General features: G+C 39.0%; 1 pseudogene; it reads right to left on the minus strand.

The window, feature by feature from the left end:
* LOC127455859 (hydrocephalus-inducing protein-like) overlaps positions 1 to 17,716 on the minus strand; it is a 111,753-nt pseudogene that overhangs the window by 46,866 nt on the left and 47,171 nt on the right.

The following is a 17,716-nucleotide window of genomic DNA, read 5'->3' on the forward strand; positions in this document are numbered from 1 at the left end:
ACTGTCCCATTGAGCAATAATTAATGTGCAGTATACAGCTTAGTCTTTTTATATCATCCAACACATCCAACCTCTTCTGCCATTACATTCCCTTGCACTGTATATAACCAATTTGAATTTAGATTTGCACTACGTATGTGTATGTGTGTATGTACAGTGGCATGCAAAAGGTTGGGCACCCCTGGTCAAAATTTCTGTTGCTGTGAATAGTTAAGTGAGTAGAAGATGAACTGATCTCCAAAAGGCATAAAGTTAAAGATGAAACATTCTTTTCAACATTTTAAGCAATATTAGTGTATTATTTTTATTTTGTAAAATTTTAGAGTGAAAAAAGGGAAAGGAGCACCATGCAAAAGTTTGGGCACCCCAAGAGATTTGAGGTCTCGGATAACTTTTACCAAGGTCTAAGACCTTAATTAGCTTGTTAGGGCTATGGCTTGTTAACAATCATCGTTTGGAAAGGCCAGGTGATGCACATTTCAAAGCTTTATACATACTCTTCAAATCTTGTCCCAACAATTATGAGCCACGGGCTCCTCTAAGTAGCTGCCTAGCACTCTGAAAATTAAAATAATTGATGCCCACAAAGCAGGAGAAGGCTATAAGAAGATAGCAAAGTGTTTTCAGGTAACCGTTTCCTCAGTTCATAATTTAATTAAGAAATGGCAGTTAACAGGAACGGTGGAGTTCAAGTTGAGGTCTGGAAGACCAAGAAAACTTTCAGAAAGAACTCGTAGGATTGCTAGAAAGGCAAATCAAAACCCCTGTTTGACTGCAAAAGACCTTAAGGAAGATTTAGCAGACTCTGGAGTAGTGGTGCACTGTTCTACTGTGCAGCGACACCTGCACAAATATGACCTTCATGGAAGAGTCATGAGAAGAAAACCTTTCCTGCATCCTCACCACAAGTTTCAGCATCAGAAGTTTGCAAATGAACATCTAAACAAGCCTGATGCATTTTGGAAACAAGTCCTGCGGACTGATGAAATTAAAATATAACTTTTTGGCCGCAATGAGCAAAGGTATGTTTGGAGAAAAAAAGGGTGCAGAATTTCATGAAAAGAACACCTCTCCAACTGTTAAGCACGGGGGTGGATCAATCATGCTTTGGGCTTGTGTTGATGCCACTGGCACAGGGGAACATTTCACTGGTAGAGGAAAGAATGGATTAAATGATATACCAGCAAATTCTGGAAGCAAACATCACACCATCTGTAAACAGGACTGCTTCTACAACAGGATAATGATCCTAAACACACCTCAAAATCCACAATGGACTACCTCAAGAGGCGCAAGCTGAAGGTTTTGCCATGGCCCTCACAGTCCCCCAACCTAAACATCATCAAAAATCTGTGGATAGACCTCAAAAGAGCAGTGCATGCAAGACGGCCCAAGAATCTCACAGAACTAGAAGCCTTTTGCAAGGAAGAATGGGCGAAAATCCCCCAAACAAAAACTGAAAGACACTAAGCTGGCTACAAAAAGCTTTTACAAGCTGTGATACTTGCCAGGGGGTGTTAAAAAGTACTGACCATGCAGGGTGCCCAAACTTTTGCTTCGGGCCCTTTTCCTTTTTTTGTTATTTTGAAACTGTAAAAGATGAATATAAAAAAGTATCATTGCTTAAAATATTAAAAGAAATGTGTCATCTTTAACTTTAAGCCTTTTGGAAATCAGGTCATCTTTTGCTCGCTTAGATATTCACAACAACAGAAATTTTGATCAGGGGTGCCCAAACTTTTGCATGCCACTGTATGTGTGTGTGTCTGTGTGTGTGTGTGTGTATGTATGTATGTATGTGTGTGTGTGTGTGTATATATATATATATATATATATATATATATATATTAGTCTATTGTGTATTCTATATATACTTTATTTTCTTTTCAGTATTTATTTTTTATTCAATTTTTTAAAAGTCTTGTTGCTGTTTTGTATTGTTGTGTACTGGAAGCTCCTGTCACCAAGACAAATTCCTTGTATGTGTAAGCATACTTGGCAATAAAGCTCATTCTGATACAAGAGCTAATAAAGATTCTGTGGATGTGAGAGTAAATTTAATGAGATTAACATCTAAATTGTCTCATTTAAGTGCATCACATTGGTTTTGTTGACAACTTTAGAAGTGTTTTTCTCAAGTTGATCTGAGATGATTTGTCTATAGCTATTGCTCCTCATCTTGTCTTTTAAAAAAAAATATAGCTAGATTTAATCTTGAAGACACCGGGAAGTCTCACTGGTTATTGTGTTAAGCCAATAATTTTGTTGGTAATGTGAGTGTTTAACTTTACCCCTTCTGCTGGGCTGAATTTAATTTGCACTTTGGTTCTGTCACCAGGATATTGTACCATCAGAGGGCAATATCTCAGAGACAACTGAAGGAGACCGCTGTTTTAGCCAAGCCTGTCATCGGAGGTAAAGTGGGATGTTCTTGTTAGTCTGAACACATAACCAAAACAGACAGTATTTGGGTTAATTTCACATTTACACAACAAAGATACAGTTTGTTATCTGATACAAACGTTATATTTACAAATGGTAAAAACAGCGAGTTACACCTACCACTGCCTGATCTAAGCCTTCCCTTGGCTGTATGACATTAAAAATGTTTACCAGAGGCAAACATGTCATAAAGACAAATTAATCTTGTCCCTGCAACACCTTAATATGCAGTACAATTACAAAATGAATTACTAATCCATCTTATTAGTGATTAAAAATTAACCTGCTTGTAATTTGTAATAACAATGAAAAGTAATAGACGTTCAACACAGGTGATTATAGGGCTGTAATGCGGTAAAAGGGAAAGGAGGAGGCGAGAACCGGCTTCACAACATAAATAATCCTTTAATGATTAACTTAAGACATAACACACACAGGGCAGCTGCCTGTAGCCCTCTCTCGCCTCCGGCCGACTTTATCCTTCTCGTCGGCTTGATTAGCCTGATTAGGAGCTGGGCATGCGTCATCACGGCCCGGCCCCGCCCTCTTCCTTGCAACACACCTCCTTCCTTTGCTTCAGGCCGAGGAGCCCCCAGCACGATGTACATCCCTTTCCGGGGGTGCGTGCCCTTCTGGCCCCGCCTGCCGGCAGGCCTTCCCCGCCTTCTCGGACCTGGGAGGGAGACATGGCGAGGGCAAAAAAAAAAGAGGGAAAGGCCAACACAGCGAGAGAGAGAGAGAGAGAGAGAGAGAGAGAGAAAAACGTACTCACCGGTTCTCTGACATGCCGTTTTTTTTTTTAGTGAAAATATTTAAAGGCCTAAATCAAATAAAAATATGGGTAGGCCCTATGCTTAATGTCATAAGTGCAAAGTCAGTGGGTATGGCCATAAAGTTTTGGTATTTTCATGCAAGCATGTGCTAAGTCTAGGCGCAAGTGGGTTTGGCAAAATTACAAAATGCAAAGTGGTAATGGGCTGGGTCAAGTGCAATTTAATTCTGAGGTTCTTCTCCGGTTATTCCACTGTTTGCGTCCTATTATATAATTAATTCCCTGTCAAGCACCAGCAATATAAACAAAGACAGCACATTCATAAGAAGTTGGTAGTGTAAATGGACTGCACTGTATGCAATGAATTAAAAGAATAGAAACATGGATTTACCTCTTTTATGCATTAACTGCGTCCTTGATGAATGTCAGGCATTATTCTTAGATAGTGACACGCTACTTTTATACGTTTGTAAAATGCGGTTCTCATCAGTATTTGGATTTACGCTCTGTTAAATTATAGAGAATGTAAGTATTATTAATCATTTTCAGCTACTGATACACAAATCATGGCTAGTATAAACAGTGATTGTACCGGCATGCACTTCACTTCTACCGGTCGATTTTGATTTTGAAAAATTTTCTTCATTTATTGAAACATAAAAAAATTAAAACAAAAATATTCCCAAATTACAAATTACACAAATTATACCATATCCAATCATTTTACTCTGTCCAATTTCTTCCATTGACCCCTTTGCAGTGACTTAATCATTCAACAAGTGGAAAATACCAATACAAATTAGATCATAAATACAACTGTAAATATAAACATAATAATAATTGTTAAAATATCTATAGGTCATTGTTTATTTTTCAATCTAATACATTCTTGTTTCATAAAACGGCTATTGTCAGGGACATCATTGGATGTTCCACATTATTTTCTAAGTTTGGACATTAACTTTTTTACCACCTTCTGGTGGAATATCCAAACTGCAAATGCAGGAACTGACTTTAGACTTTGAGCTACGATAAGACCTTCTTTTGAAACGTCTTAGCGCAATGACCTATTACTCTGGAAAATAGTAAATTGCGCTTTACGCCACTTCATTACCAAGCAAATTACCCATAGTTTGCGCGCATACACCCATAGATAGCGCAAACACTCCCACCCACACCTACTTGCGCTTTACGCTGGCACAAAAATTGCACTTAGAATTAGGGCTCTCCTGAAAATTGGATAAGACAACGTGCATGGTCTTAGTGCGTATCGCTGCATTTTGCGCACTCACGAAAATAGAGCCCCACACAACCCATATATGTAATGGTATATGACAAACAATTCATAAAGGTCATCACAATCCTTTCTCTACAGAATTTAAGCTGTGTTAAGTTATTCTAAATGTAATATTGTGCTCTGACAGAAATATAGTTAAAATGCAAATTGCATGCATGCTTTCGTCTTATTGACCTACAGTAGGAGAAACTTGGCATGCCACTGATGTGTACAGTAACTGCAGAGCTAATATTCTTAACCAAGCTTTTGTATGATGGTGAGTGACAGTGATTGTAAAGCCAAGAATGTATAGGTATATGGGTAGCCTTTGCATTTATGTTTATTGCTCATCTTTGCTTGTAGGTTGTGGCATGTACCTTCTTTAGCCGTTCCACCAGTCAGATCTGTCCTTGTCCTTTTTTGCATATCGCTGCCCCCTTCGGCATATCGCGGTGCCATTTTGTGGCCCATTCTGCATAACTCGGCGGCCCATTTCAGCTTATCGTGGCCCATTCGGCCCCGTTTCGTGGCCGGCCCACTGGGAAAATTCTTTGTTACTGTTAACGGCTGTCACCCCTTCCCCGTCCCCTTCACACGCACTCCAAGAAAGTGAATGCGGGAGACAGGAGAAGAAACTGCGGCTGTCTGAGAGATGTCAGCAAATCTTCTGTAATACAATTTGACTACCTAAACCAGTGTTTCCCAACCACTGTGCCCACTATGTGCCATGAAAGATTGTCAGGTGTGCCATGGAAAATTGTAAAATTCCTCCAAATAAATAAATAAATGTGTTCCCCCCAGTATTTTAGTGAAGGCATAGAGTTAGTAGAAGAGTTTTAAAGTTGCCAATTCAGTATATTTTCCATTACAAAAGTATTTTATTCAACCAGTTTAAATATTTTGTCCATCATAACATTATTGTTCTAACAAACTCTAGTCCGCTGTCAAACGCAACTCCTCACATGCCCACAAAATGATGCTTCATCATCACACTTGTAGTAAAAATATTCAGTTAGTGAACTGAATAAATGAATCCAACAGGTGTATTGTTTTACTCACAGACTAAAAGCTATTTATTTGTGCACAGCATAGAGTAACAGATGTTATGAACAGATGTGGCTTACTTGTCGCGTTTCTCTCATGAAACATAAAAAGAATATGAGAAACTGTTACATACGATTACTAAAAGCAAATTCTCCTCTTTTAAACAAGTCCAAAAACACTGTGACACTGTGTGTAGATTCTGAGGTACTGTAATCTTCACAGAGCGCATTTGGCATCTAAACCAGTGAATGGAGGCCGGGCGGCTGCTCCTGGGTCCTGGTGTCTGCCGGATCCAACCACTGTCAGTGCGACTTGTGATTTTTCTCTATCAACAACGCGATTTTGACCTGGTGCGACATAGTCAGGTACGACTTTAAAAAATTGTATTTGCTGTGCCGTTGCAAGAATTAATTTGCAAGTACAAATCTACAAATTGGAAAAGACACAAATTTGTTGGTTTTTCCATTATCCAATTAGTGCTCTTGGCAGCGTGCCTATGTTACTTGTGTTATTTGCATAGCTGAATTTCAAACATTACGAGTTCACGCTACTAAGACAGACAGAAAACATGGACAAGTTCTTGAAAAGGAAAACTATCGATGATGGTTACATGGGATAGTGGTGTGCCATGGGATTTTTTAATCGTAAAAAGTGTTCCGTGGCAGAAAAAAAGGTTGGGAAACACTTACCTAAACCACAAAGAGATAATCTGCAAAAAAGCATCCAAAAGAAAACACACAGCAGTAATGCAGTGCTTACCGAGACGGCTGAGACCACGTCAAACTTTATTGGCACTTAGAAAGGAAGCATAAAGAAAGGTAAGCTAAGTGTAAGTGATGCTAGCAAAGCTAGATAGCTAACGTTAGCAATCGGACTCATGCTGCATTCTATTCAACTCGGAAAGTTACTATATTGTTTAAGACAGAGAAATGCAAGGACTTAAGTACTGAATAATTGTTTGATATATTCTGTAATTAATTATTGTTTCTAGGGGAAGAGTCATCCAGAAAACCTGGTGTGATGCCTGCACAATAATTTTATTGTTTTAGGTCGATGGTAAAACTTGGAAAAGGAGTGTTGAATAAAGGTGGTTAAGTTGATTTCAGCTCCTTAGTGTTTGTTTGTATTTGTCTGCTCATAGAAAACAAAAACAAAATTCACACACACACACATACAATTCACTTCTGCACACATACAAGACATTTCTCATGGTGCACACACACACACATATATATATTGCAATAAAAGAGGTGAATTGTTTTCTGTGGGTGTTTTTATTGGAATGTGGATCTTTCAGATCAATTTGAGGAGTGCCTATGGTTTGCATTTTCCACATTTTATCGTAAGTGTGTCATGCACTGTGGGACTCGCACTGGTCTGGTCTTGCTCTCGACTTGGTCTCAACACGCTCTGGTCTTGGTTTTGTCTTGGTTTAGGTGGTCTTGACTACAACACTGTATACAACCAATGCAAACTTGGGTTTATTTATTTTCTAAAAAATCTATATGAGTGTGATATCTAAAAAGAGCAAGACTTTTACAATTTAATGAAAGACAGTTCGTTGTATTTCCATTGCCTGTGTCAGCTATTTAATGTTATTTACACCGAACCTGTATGGGCAAAACTGCATCGATCTTTCTTAACTCCAGACTGGCACCACAGGCATCAAACTTCACCTCAAATGTCTCACAGAAGGGCAAATTCGGCATCCTGTCCAATTCTGTACTAAATCCTGGAAGTGTTAAAAAGAATATGCAGTTAATTTTTCGAGTATTCTTATTGAGAAAGAACAATAAATAAATATAAAATCAGTCTTCTGGAGATCAGCAGCAATCTGTATCTGAAATGGTTGCTGTCCACAACAATAATGTATAGAGTGCAAAAAATTATTTTCTTGTTAGTATTTTTTGTCTTGTTTTCCAATAAAAATATCTAAACACCCTTAAAATGAGATACATTTACCTTAAAAAAAATAATAAAAATAATTCAGAAAATTAACTAAATGTAATTAATTTTGTGCTAAAAACAAGAAATAAAATTACTTCCCTTTGAACTGTTATTCTTACCCCATTGGCAAATGTTCATTTTTTTTTTTTTTTTTTTTTACCATAAACCACTAGATTTGGTTAAATATCTCTGAAAACAAGACTTATTTATCTTACGTATTTTGCATGTCAAGTAAATGTATCCTGTTTTAAAGATATTTTTACAGGAAAACAAGCAAAAATACTTAAGGTATTTTTTGCAGTGAAAAAGTGAAATCTATAGAACATTTTGCAGTATGGGCCAGCCTGTGCCTGCAAGTGAGTTCCTGTCAGTTCTGAAAGATACAGCCACTGGATAAGTGTTGGTTATTTTGACAATGTGGGTCACGACACTGCCATTGATGACATAGCCAAGTCCAGTCTGTACTCAGGCAAACTTAACCTGTAGAGAAGATGCATCAGACTGACATCTTTGAATGCTGGGGAAAATTAAAGGCTTCTACATGAATAAACTTACTTGCAGTGCTTGTTGAGCCAGTTGTTAAAGGATCCTGCTGTTGATCCTCTTTGATCAGTGCCTTAGTTCTGTTTCTGTATGGCTATGACATTTTCCTTCACAAGGAGCCGCTCTAACTCCATCTGCATCAGGGCATCATACTAAGGCACACACCCATACACACACACTATTTATAGTACACAGACTATTATACCAAATTTACATTTATATATAAAGCTGCAATAACAGCCATTGTCCATTTACACTACGGTTTAATGAATTGCATCATAAAGTACTTCCTGGCACACTGTGCAGTGGTGACCAATAATCACAGACAGACTTACATTGGGAATGCAGTCGTCTTCAGGCATTTTCTCTTTTCCTGTGCCAAGCCGGCTCAGCACACCCTCCCTTGATTTATCTCTCTCCACCAAATATTTTGCCTCCATTAGCAAAGAACCATATTGTAACAAGTAAAGGATGGGCAAGGAGGAGGCGGCAACCGTCAAACACAAACTTTAATGACAAACTCAACTTAAAACAACATAAAATATAAATGTGCATATACACACAGCACGGCCACGTGTGTTTCTCTCTCGAACTGGTGCCTCCGGCTCATCTTTATCCCCCTCCCGGCTAATTAGCCCAATTCAGGGCCGGGCATGTGTCCTCACGGCCCTCCCCTGCCCTCCTCCTCGTCACACTCCTCCATCGCCCGACTGAGGCCGGGGAATACTCCGGCATGACGTACTCCCCCATCTCTTACTGGAGGGGGGGGGTGGGGGTGTTGCCCTTCCTGTCCCTGCTGGCAGGTCTTCCCCACCTTTCTGGAGCCCTGGGAGAGATGAGGGGTGGGAGAGGGAAGAGGGCAAGGACGAGGCAGAGCGACAGAAAGAAAGAGAAAAACTCACTTGCCGGTCCCCGGACACACCGTTCCCTCAGCCACTCCTCCGCCCTCTGGCGGATGACAGCCGCTCCTCCCCGGGTGGACGGCAGCAAGTCCTCCGACCCCTGGCTACGGGACCGGCTCCTCCCCTTCTTGGCAGATGGCAGTGGTTCCTCTGACTCACGGCATCCGGCAGCAACTCCTCCATCCCCCGGCGGATGGCCACAGCTCCTCCCCAGCAGACGGCAGTGGCAAGGACTCCACGACAGCACATCCCTCCTCCTTCCCGGGCTTTGGCACCAGTGTAACGGGTAAAGGATGGGCAAGGAGGAGGTGGAAACCGGCAGAACACTCAACACAAACTTTCATAACAAACTCAACTTAAAACAACATAAAACACAGATGCACGTGCACACACACACAGCACTGCCGCGTGTGTCTCTCTCTCTTTCTCTCAAACTGGCACCTCTGGCTCCTCTTTATCCCCCTCCCGGCTGATTAGCCCAATTTAGGGCTAATCCCACCCTCCTCCTCATCACACATATATCTCCTCATCTATCTAGAAAAGAGAAAACTACTTAAGGTTTTATTGCCTCTTCTTAAGAAGAGAATACTCTGATCATCTAGATTACTTAGAGTTGTTTTTATTTGGGGTTCTCCATTTATTTTGCTTCAAGACCAAGATTTTACATTGGACACCAAGTGGTGACCAAACACTAAACATAACATACCTGTAATAAATGTAGTCTAGGTCGTTTTTTGTTTACCATGCATATATTTTATGGTTTTCTACAGTAAGATGAGGGAATCTCCAGCATTTGCCTGTTGCATCTGCCGAATTTAGCAAGCTTCTACCAAGTGACAAATGAATTAATGCTAATATAAATGATTGGACACGTCAAGAACAAAAGATATGGGAAGCATTTATTTTTTTCATCACTTTTAATAGTTTTTTAAAAGATAAGTCTATTTATGTTGCTATCTTCAGTATGAATGTTAATATTACATTTTATTGTTTGAATTTAGCATTGTTTTTTCCCCTTCAGTCTGCAACCTTATCAGAGCAGACCTATGACCCATTTTTGGGTCACTAACCAATAATTGTGAAACATTGTTTCATATCATATTATATGTAGAACCAACAGACACTTTCAAGCTAATTTATAGTTTATGTAGACAACATATCTAATTCTTAAATATATCTGCAAGCAGAGATTACAGGGCCAAGCATCTAAATGGCCTATATGGCCTACAGTACCCATAGAGCAGAAAGAGTGGCTATGATGCATATTGCAAATGCATGCTTGTTTGTGAGTCACACCAAGCTGGTTTTGAACCTGTACCTTTCCACACTATCTCTGTGCACAATCCACTGCACCATTCTGCAACATGGTTGACAATTACCAAAGGCATATACCAAGCTGACAGTAAGCACAGCCAAGCGCAGCCAAGCACAGTGGTTGCCATGATCATCTTTGTATTCATGTTACTTTTTAACAAAGATGAAAATCAAATTTGACTGAGGAAAAGCCCAGCAACCATTCAGTAAGCACAATACAAAGAGCTCCAGTAGAACAGAAATCAATCCAGATGCCGTGCCTAGGTGAGGATTAAACCCATGACCTTTGGAACTATAGTCCAGAACTTAACACATTGTGCCACTCTGCTGACATGTCTGATTGATGGCAAAGAGACATGCAAAGGTTAGAGTCAGCACACAGAACAGTTGGTTATCTTTTGAAATATAGGTGGCACTGTCTCCAAACTGCTCAGGTATCCTCAGGACATGATGTTGATCATGCATTACAATTTTCTTATAAATCTGAAAATGCTATATCAAAAGATATATACGTTTTTCCTAAAAAAAAAAAAAAAAAAGAAAGAAAAGTGCATTTGACATGATGGTGGCGCAAAAGAATGTGCCCTAGAGACAAAATTTAGTATGTGGGCTATTCATGCCCACCCCTTTCAGTGTGCCAAATTTCATAATTTTCCTACGTAGCGTTCTTATGGCTACCATAGACTCACTTAGGGGAAGAAGAATACTAGCAGACACAATAGGCAACTTCAGTGCTTGGCCCCTGATTAGTGTTAATATCTTCATACATTCAAAGAGAGCTCTTTAAATTAGAGGAAACAGTGAAATGTTTGCATAGTTTAGTTCAAATCACAATCTGACTTGACTTAATATTGTAACTGATCCTAAGAAACTGTCCACTAGTAATACACATTCAACATTACAGATACAACATTACTGGCATTACAGATACAAAGTCTTATCTTGTAGGCCTTGCAGTGTGACTTGTGATATGAAGTATTCTGCCCTAAAAAGCCATATACTGTAACTATGACAACACAAAAACCGGAACAAATTAGCTTTAAAAGTTTTCTGATAGTCTAGCCAAATGTGGTGTACAAAGTAGTCTCACTCAGTTTTCTCTGAATCATTGTTGAGCCAAACCTGTCTGTCAAAGGACAGATCACAGTATAAAAGATCCAATTTTGGTCATAACTCAGATGTGAAATGTGTATTTAATGCGATTTGACATCTTAAGGCAGTATTTAACTGGTCAAAGTTGGTGAAAAAGAGAGCAACACTGCATTTCTTCCTCAAACAAGTCTTCAGTTCCCTCTGATAGCAAAACTGCTCTTATAGACACATTGAAGATGAAGAACACTCTTTCAGGATGGCTACAGATTAGAGCAATCTTGCGCAGGGTTCTAAGCCAGTTCAAGGTCAGGCCTACTTGAAGCATTGTGTCTGCATGCTGGCACGGGATGGCAGTTTTTGATTTAAGGTTAGGCGAGCAAGGACACTGAAATGGCCTCCTTTCAAATTTATTTCATGAGAACTAAAGTTGGAGCGAATTCAGGAAAGTCTTCATCTCAAATTCATCTCAAAGTGTTCAACATTTTTGTGATCTTGAAACTCCTTTGGACTTAGATTGGTTAAACTGGTTAATTAATTTATAAGTTTAGATTAATTAGATTGCGTATGATATCTGACTTAGCCAATCACTTAGCCTAATAGCTATTATTTTTTTCTCATTTGCATTACTGTGAACTCTTACTTAAAACACCCTTTAATGGATTCTCCCTCAATGGAATTTTTTTACCAGTTTTATCATCAGTTAGGCATAATTTTACGTCTACTTGCTTAGAAGAGCACATCTCTCCTCAACAAGCAGTACGATTTGAGGAATGATTAATTTCCATTGCACAAACGAAGCAGGATGAGTAACACTGAAGTTTAAGAGGGTTTGGGATTTAGTCAAAATCCCTAACCCTAAGTATGAGCAATAGTAATAGTGATGTTTGACACAAGCACCACTAATAAACACTTACCAAGGTCTCTAGGTAGATCTAGACACAGTCTATGGAAAAAAACCCTCTCCTCTTAAAGTAATGAACTCAGTTTCATAGAAGGCCACTTGCAACTGAAAGGTCATGTGAAAAACCTCAGGGATCCCTGACAGCTAGTATACATTTAGTCTCATTTCTGCATATGGCTCTAGTGGCCGTTTAGCAAAACATAAGCAAACAAATTAGCCAAGTGCATGAACAAACAACAAGGTTCAAGATTTTTACTAAGAAATGACATTTTGGTTGTTTCTCACCAAAACCTTTTGAATGCCTTCAGAAGACTTGGAGTATGACGAACAAGTCACATGGACTACTTTAATGATACTTTTAAGGCACTATCCACTGCAACTGTTTTGAAAAAGAAGGACTCTGATTTATTAAAACATCTTTTGTGTTCCTTATAGGAAAGAAAGTCATACAGGTCTGGAACGACATAAGACTCTAAGTACATCTTACCTTGCTTGGGATGATGAGGGGCTGCCCAGGTAAAGGTTGCTCAACAGAGAGTCCCTGTTCTCCAGGTAAAGTAAAGAAATCAAAGCCAACTCTCCCTTTGTTCTTCAGAGTGATCTCTGCCTCTGACACGTGGTCAGACAACAGCGATTAAAGAGAATCAGACAGAGATACTGACACTGGAATTAGACCTTTACATGCCTGAAACCATTTTATTGCTCAAATGTTCAAAATGAAATTTTGGTGCATTTACCTGCAAGCCAAAGTGAATGACATTCTTGTCCACTGTATATGAAACAGAAGATGCCTGACCCTTGAGTGTGATCTCATAGGTGGGATCTCACACATTGCCAACACATGAGCCTGATATTAGCATGACCAAGAAATGAGAAGGTTAACAGTTTGGTGTCACCAGGTTGCAGTTTCCCATACAGATGATGAAATATCAAACACCTGCAACAAAGACGTGAGAACAATATTACATAAGAAGAGTAAGAATAGTAAGTGAAACAGTAGCCATTATTCCATGATAAAAAATTTCCTGCAGTATTATTCTAAATTTTTGTCACATGACCTCATCATGGACAATGCTGTCCAGTTATCATCTTGGAGATAACAATGGCTATTATGTTTTTTGTTTGTTTTTTTTGCGTATAAATGTCACATTTTTATTAGTCTGATAAAATAATTAGTTAAAAAGGAGATGCTTAAAATATCAGCTGATATTACATTAGTTTCATTCTTCACACTGGAAACGGAAGTTTAAGTTAAGCACAGTGCATTGTGGGATACAATATTACACATTAAGATCTGCTGTATACTGCTTATTTAGACAAATGTACTTCAATGTAAGTCATCCAGGTATTTTATGCATATAGAAATGTGCATACTGTGTGCACAGACTGCACAGTATACTGTACCTACTAAATACTGCTGCAAGAGTAAGAAGAGTAAAGTAGTATGCTATTCTGAATGTAGCCAAAGTATACCCACCTCTTTTACGTACTTGCTGGCCTTTGTGTGGAAGTTCTATTCTGTTCTTTTCCATTGGATGCGGAGCTACCATTATACAGTTTATCCAATTCCTTCTCTTCCATTTGAGCTATGTCACTTTCACTTCAAAAATGCAAACAATTGATTAAAAATTACTCCGAGTTTTCACAACTGATCGGATATACATCTCTCTCTCTTTTTCTCACTTCTCTTTGTTCTCTTGCCAGCCTAAAGGGTCAGACAGAAACTAAATTGAGTCTGTCAAGAGAGCCATTAATTACAGAAAGCATTAAATAATTCAAAGGGTGTAATTTATCAGAAGAAAAGTTCACACAGAAAGTTTCAAGCTATGACAAAAGAGAGGAATGGAAAATAATACAGTAAGAATAAGTGTGTTGATGGAATTAATGTGCCATGTAGTAAATCTACCTTGCAGCAAGAAAGCAGTTTTAAGAAAAAATCTTGTAAAAACTATTTAGATGCAAAGTTGTGTTGAGGCTGGGCAGGTTGTAATGCTGTATGTTATTTTGCAGTGTCAGCAGGGGACAGTGTTGGACATGTAATCAAAATCTAAAGAATCATGTTTGGTAGGGGCTGTAACTACCCATGCTATTCACACGAAACAAAAAGCATCTTCTTTGCACTAAGTGCATATAGTGTTAGATGCTCTTTACACCCCTATTTAAATACTAAAAGAAACCCTACGCCAACCCCTACCCCTACAATTAACCCTAACCTTCCCTTACAAAAAATAACTGTGGTTTTACCACAGTAACCATGGTATTTCATAGTAAAATCATAGTAACCACAAAATTAAACATGGCTACTATATTAACACTATAGTATTGTAGTAACACCATGATTAGTTGCATCAAAACTATGTTTTCCGGCACAAAAAAGGGTTACTACAATATTACTATAGTAAAACCATGGTTAATTCATTACGGATAATTTTCCCAAGACTATCGCAAAAGGAGCGATATACAATCTATACATGACCAGTGTCAAGCCGCTGGAGAAAGCCATCCCCCCTCTCGCCCGGACAAGGAAGGGAAAAAGTTGACTATTGGAATGCAAACAGCTGCGCTGTGTGGCAGGTGCTGTTTTACACCTAGAGCAAATAGTCTGATTTTGTTTATATTTCTTCTACAATTAGTACTACAAAAACAGCAATTTTAGCCATTCTAGGAATTTCCACAAGCTGAGCCATTGGATTAGCCATGCCTCTTTCCAAAACCCTGCACTCCAGATCCCAAATGAGCTTGATTGAGACTGACACCAAGCAGAAACCGCTGTCAAAAACAACAGCAGCAAAAAAGCGCCCTCAAGTGACAACTGTTATGAGCAACATGGCATAAAATGGCATTAAGCCTCAATTCACTGCAGCTACAATACTATGTGATCGCAAAAAATGATTGACAGGTAGAAAGCGTCAGAGACTGTGGCCCACAGACACATTTTTGTTTGCCATTTACAGAATCTAGTGCTGTCACAGAAACCAGTGGGATCTCACATCACTTATTTCATTAATATCCTTTAGGGAGTAGGACATTTTTTTGCATACCTTTCCATGAAAAAAATTGCTTACAGTACATTTAATACAGATAACAAATATGCTCCAAAGGACCCCTAAAAGCAGAAAACACCATTCACATCTAGGCAAAATGTGTATATATTTAACTGAAAATCTACAAAATGTGCTGTTCCTCTACTATCGTTTGTTTTAATGTGTGTGAGACATCTCTACCCCTACACAAAAAATTTAAAAAAAGAACCACTGAACCAGGCTGAAAGCACTGCACAAATGACAGTGCTGAGTGTGTTCTCTTCAGAGTGTGAAGAGAAGTCTAGTGCAGCCATTCCACTAAAGTGTCTCAAGAGAGATGTGCTGCCAGAAACACCTGCTAAACTTCACAAATATGCGGATCATGCCTCACATTTACCTGCTCCCCTCGATATGTCATTGAATGCGTATGTGATGGGTGCTCTTAAGTAGTCTGATGATTCTGAAGGAGGCTATGCTTCATCATCTCATTATCAAAATTAGAGAATCAGTGAAGAGGTGAGGTAATACTCAGAGGTCTGCTAACATGATGAGATTCAGGGTAAACATCCCACTTTATATGTATCCTCATAATTCCTGCTTATTATCAGTGGGACTTCAGGGAGTTGTCAGCCTCCAGTCTTGCACAGAAGCTGTCCTCAGACCTGTTTGAGTCCGTCTTGCCGACAGCCTCTCTCTGCTCTAACAGCTCCCACTGCGTCTCCCCGCTCTCCTCTCCTCTCCCCCCAGCATATCCTTCAATCCCTCGGCTCTTCTCGTTAAAAAAACCTAGCAGAAAGTAGAAAAAAGTAATCAGGCTCATATCAGCCACAGACACCACAAGTAAAAAGTGTCCATCAGCAAGAAATCCGCTAAGTGCCAGGAGCCCAAATGGATCAAAGAAGCAGTGCAATAATAGGGGCTTCACCCTTGGTTTAATTACTGATAGGGTTTTAATTAGCAGGCTGGACAATGCATGCTGAAAGCCCTGCTGTATTGATAGGAAAGGTCATAGTCTTATTGGATCATGTAGGAGGTGGGAGCTGAAAAGCAGCAGCATGAGTGATTAATCTTCACTGGCATGCACTGTAGCCACTGTAGAGGGCTCTATTGATTTATCCGACGTAGGACATGGCAGCCACTAAACAACAATTTAAACATTTTTAAAAACTCAACTCTAAGCTTGCCTGCAGTTGGCCTGCTATCGACAGCTGAGATTTAAAATGGATCTTTGTGCAAGCAGTTTTTATTTTCTAAACAGGAAACTATGTGCATGTGTGTAAAGGTGTTTAGGTTCATGTTATTATATGTTTTTGTGTGTGCTTGTAGGCATTTTTACCCCTCCAAATGAAGTCAAAGCCTTATTGTACTGAGCTGAATCGAAGACCATGCCAACACTAATCAGTTTTCAATTACACATTGATTGTGCCATGTTTACACCTCTCATCCACACTGGAACAGCATTTTCCACCACCGAAAACAGAAACTTTACAAAATGCTCTAGTAGCGCATACTTTTGAAAACGCTGACTTTAGAAAATGTAAAACAGATTTCAAGTTTTCAACCGAAAATTTATGTGTGGACGTGGCATAAAATCATTTATACAATTTGTTTAATGGCTCAACAACAGAACACCGAAGGCGCTATTATAAAACATTGAAAATGAGATCAAATGTTTGACAGTTATTAGAGACAGAGTGTTCCATTTGAGCACTGCAGAGACTGTAAATGCTGATTACCCATTATTTAATTACACGGTGTTCCACTATACACTCCCATCAGCAAAGAGTGAGCTATCAGCTGCATCAATCAGCCATACATCAACCGTTTATTCAATTATGGTAAGTTATTATATTTCCTTACAGGGTCTGCAAGGCTTGACCATCCATGTGACCATCCTAAACATATCTGAAAAGTGATAAGTGCTGATTTAAAGTGGAGAGTCGTTTAATTCCCATACATTTATTTATTTATTTATTTATTTATTGTTGCTGTCAACAGAAAATCAATACTCCTTGAACATTTCGCTCAAGAATTTTGTCTGTGCGCCCTTTGAATTGCTAAACATCAGCTAGGGTCCATACTGTCTGTCCCTTTTTCTGCAGCTGGCTAGATTAAAAATACATTGGCACAGTAGAATCATGTTGCATAGAGGTGCCCCTGTGTTCCTAGTCATTTCAGTGTATGCCGCAGGACTACAAACAAGGCAGAGAGGCACATTTTACAGTATCTTAAGTGGAGTAAAGAGAAAAGGCAACATTGGACCCACACTGTAAAAAGTGGAAACCTGCAATCGTTACCTTAAGAAGCTATTTATACCTGAAGTTTTGTTGGTGTAACCTAACGTATTCAGGTTGATTCAGACATGTTAAATAATATTTTTGACTTTAATTTATTTAGATATCCTATTTGGAAATACAACAGCAAAAGGTTAAAGTTTCACCCAAAAATAAACACAAAAGG

This window comes from Myxocyprinus asiaticus, chromosome 18, assembly GCF_019703515.2.
Source record: "Myxocyprinus asiaticus isolate MX2 ecotype Aquarium Trade chromosome 18, UBuf_Myxa_2, whole genome shotgun sequence".
Taxonomy (NCBI): domain Eukaryota; kingdom Metazoa; phylum Chordata; class Actinopteri; order Cypriniformes; family Catostomidae; genus Myxocyprinus; species Myxocyprinus asiaticus.